Source organism: Mus caroli, chromosome 7 (genome assembly GCF_900094665.2).
Source record: "Mus caroli chromosome 7, CAROLI_EIJ_v1.1, whole genome shotgun sequence".
NCBI classification, from domain to species: Eukaryota; Metazoa; Chordata; class Mammalia; order Rodentia; family Muridae; genus Mus; species Mus caroli.
The window spans coordinates 44,010,895-44,014,302 of record NC_034576.1 but is presented as its reverse complement, the minus strand read 5'-3'; the positions used below and the strand labels follow the sequence as shown (position 1 = coordinate 44,014,302).

Below are 3,408 nucleotides of genomic sequence, written 5' to 3'. Positions count from 1 at the left end.
AATGAATAAAATAAAAATAAAAAACCTAAAACTCTTGCACACAACAATAACTCACCCAAATTTATCAAAATACATATCACTTAATTAACTTATTTACAATTAAATTTTGTACTTGAAATGGTTCTGTAGAGGATCACAATAAATTTTATACTTCCAGTATTGAATATATTTCATACGTTTAACTTCCAGAAAAATGAAAATGAACATCCCTAATAGTCGAGATAGTATCCTGTAAAGGGTAAAGGGAAATAGTCAGAAAATAGAAAACCACAAGAAGGGGCTGGTGAGATGGCTCAGCAGGTAAGGGCACCTGACTGCTCTCCCAAAGGTCCTTAGTTCAAATCCCAGCAACCACATGGTGGCTCACAACCATCCGTAATAAGATCTGACTCCCTCTTCTGGTGTGTCTGAAGACAGCTACAGTGTACTTAACATATAATAAATAAATAAATCTTAAAAAAAAAAAAAAAAGAAAACCACAAGAAGAGGGTACCTGGGTTCAGCTGAAGCTGCACCCTGTTCCTCCCAGAGAGGAACACTTTGACAGCCAATGGGAAAGATCCTGATCTGCATGATCCCAGTCCCGATGAATCAGGGTTTAATGGTCAAAAGAAATAAAAGAGTGTGAAAGAGAAATCAAATAAACAACAACAGAAAAACAAAATGAAAAACCCAAAACTGCTGGGCAGTGGTGGCACATGCCTTTAATCCCAGCACTTGGGAGGCAGAGGCAGGCATATTTCTGAGTTCGAGGCCAGCTTGGTCTATGGTGTGAGTTCCAGGACAACAGCCAGAGTTATACAGAGAAACCCTGTCTGGAAAAACCAAAAAAGAAAAAAAAAAAAGAAAAAAAAAAAAAAAAAAAAAAACAACAAGTTCTGCTTAAATGTGAATGAGGGAGCCCTTACTCAACTGTTTCACTGTTGGAGGAGAACTTCCATTGTGGTAAATCTAATGAAATCATTTGGAGTTTTTGTTGTTGTTCTTTGGTTGTTTAGATGTATTTTTGAGAACAGGGATTCGTATGCAGCCTTAGTGGTGGTTTCTAAAATTACTAAAACTATATCTATCCTGTGACCCAGCTAATCATATGTATATATATATATATACATACATACACACACACACACACTCTGGGAATATGTATATATGTATATTATGTATATATATATGTATATATGTATATATATATATATATACATATACATATGTATATATAATATCCATACACTCTGGGAATCCATATCATAGCAAAGAGATATTAACACTTGTTTACCACTATTCTTTCCACTATTTTCACAAAAGCAAATAAATGGTATCAGTCTATATGTTCATTAATACAGACAGATGTATAATGAAACTCTGTTATAAATTTAATGGAATTTTATTGGGTAATCAAAAATGGAACTTATAGAAAGATGGAATAAATTGGAAAAGATGAATGAGGCAATTGAGGATTAGGAAGACAATCACAACATGTTCCCTCTCATGTATAGACACAAACTTCTGATTTTATGCATGTGCAGCTCCAGCTTTTGCCTCTTATTAGTGACTCATCACCATCTATGAGGCAAGTGCTCCATCTTCCTGGTGAATGAGCAGTGGTTCAGTTTACTTCTCAGCAAGAAGAGAGTTCTAGTCTCTGGGGATCATGAGATACCTCCAGTCAGAAGCACATGATGGTTCATCTCATATTTTCACTTTTAATCTTCCATATGGCTTCCCTTTCCTGTTTCCTGATAATCCTTCCTAGTTTTCAATCTTTGAAAAATGAGAAAAGGTCAGGTGTGGTGGTAAACAACTTTAATCCTAGCACCCAGAAGACAGAGGCCATGAGATGTCTGAGAGTGCAAAGCCAGAATGATCTCCATGGCCAGTTCCAAGCCTGTCAAGCCAACAAAGTGAGACAATCTCAAAAATAAATAAATGAGAACCCTTTTAAGGTCGGGTGAAAATAAAGAGAAAAGGCAAAGAAAAGGAGAGACATTGGCCAAGAGCAGTTGTTATTCTTGCAGATGTTCTGGCTTCCATTCACAGCACCCAGATGAGGACTCAAAATCATCTGTAGCTCCAATCCCAGGGGTTCCTACCTTTTCTTCTGACCTTCATAGCCACTAGGCATGCACGGGGGTTGGGGAGGGGGCATGATTATACATGCAGGCAAAATATATGGAATAAGTCTAATAAAAATTTAAAAATCACCAGAAAAGGTACTTTTATGAGGATACAATGTCAGACTCCTAGAATCAGATACAAATACTGGTAGGCAACAACTCCTGTGGCCTCGTGAGACAGCCTTGGGCTTTCAGTGCATCACCTTCCACCAGCCTTGCCTGGTTGTAAGGAACTGAGGCACTTTGATGGTAGCTTCTTTATCACTGGAGCGTGAGTGTGGCCATGGTACTTTCTGGTTTTTTTGTTTGTTTGTTTGTTTGTTTTTGTTTTTTTCCTGTTTGTTTGTTTTTCGAGACAGGGTTTCTCTGTATAGCCCTGGCTGTCCTGGAACTCACTTTGTAGCCATGGTACTTTCTGAAAGAGCAAGAACCACTAGATGAGCCATAGTAAGTATTGGCAAGATTTACCTCTGCCAGTGGTAGCGCGCGTGTGTACCGTCCCACAAGTGGGAGGCGTGTAAGCTGTGGTAACCGGAAGTGACCTAAGGCGCACAACCTCTGGGATCGAGTTGTAGTTTCCTGCTCGGACCGCTTGTGCTTGGAGTCTGGACCGTTGGGGTTGTGGATGTCTGCAGGCGGACTTCGTGTCCCACGTGCTTTGTGCCGGGCTCTGAGAGTTGCAGCGTGAGGTGAGTGAGGGTCAGGCTGTCCGGACACCGGGCTGTCCTGCCGCCGCGGTTTGTGCTGCCTGATGGCTGCAGGTGGGCATCAGCTCTGTTTTCATTCTTCTCTTGCGGGGTTTTCGCTTCTGTTTTGTCACTTACCGATATGCTCTGCCGTGGGATTTTGCCACATCGTTCGAGAACGTTGTGTGTTCAGGGACACAGTTTGGGCAGGAGTGAGTGCATGGGCGCTGCAGGATCCGAGCCTGCGATCAATGTGCGGTGCTTGTGAGGGCGACTGCGCTGCTTTCTGGTCCCTTTGTGTTTGAGTAGCTGGTAACTGGAGAAAAACTCCAAGGAGTAAGAGAAAAAGGGAAAATGAATTTATGTATGTTTTCGCCCAAACTGGGGACGCAGTATCTATGTCAGTCTAAGCAGCATTAGCAATAGATTGCTTTTATTGAATTGAAGGAACTGTATGAAAGCCAGGGAATAGGAGTAAATTGTTTAGTGTAGTCCCAGGCATCCTACCAGGGATTTAAGCCTTAGTTTCACCCCAGACACCAGGTGTTCTGATCATTTCCTTCCGGTGGAGCTGGAGCTGAAAACAGAAAAGGGATTAAAAAAAAAAA

The 3,408-nt window shown here is 41.0% G+C and overlaps 1 protein-coding gene across 2 annotated transcripts in view; it reads left to right on the top strand.

The window, feature by feature from the left end:
- The first annotated feature begins 2,660 nt into the window (after positions 1-2,660).
- LOC110298494 (zinc finger protein 85-like) overlaps positions 2,661-3,408 on the top strand; it is a 28,349-nt gene continuing 27,601 nt past the window's right edge. Inside the window, exon 1 of one of the 2 annotated variants that reach the window (XM_021167785.1) lies at positions 2,661-2,803. The gene's annotated coding sequence lies outside the window, so the exon portion shown is untranslated. The remainder of the gene's footprint in view (positions 2,804-3,408) is intronic. The other variant, XM_021167784.2, reaches the window with a different exon arrangement.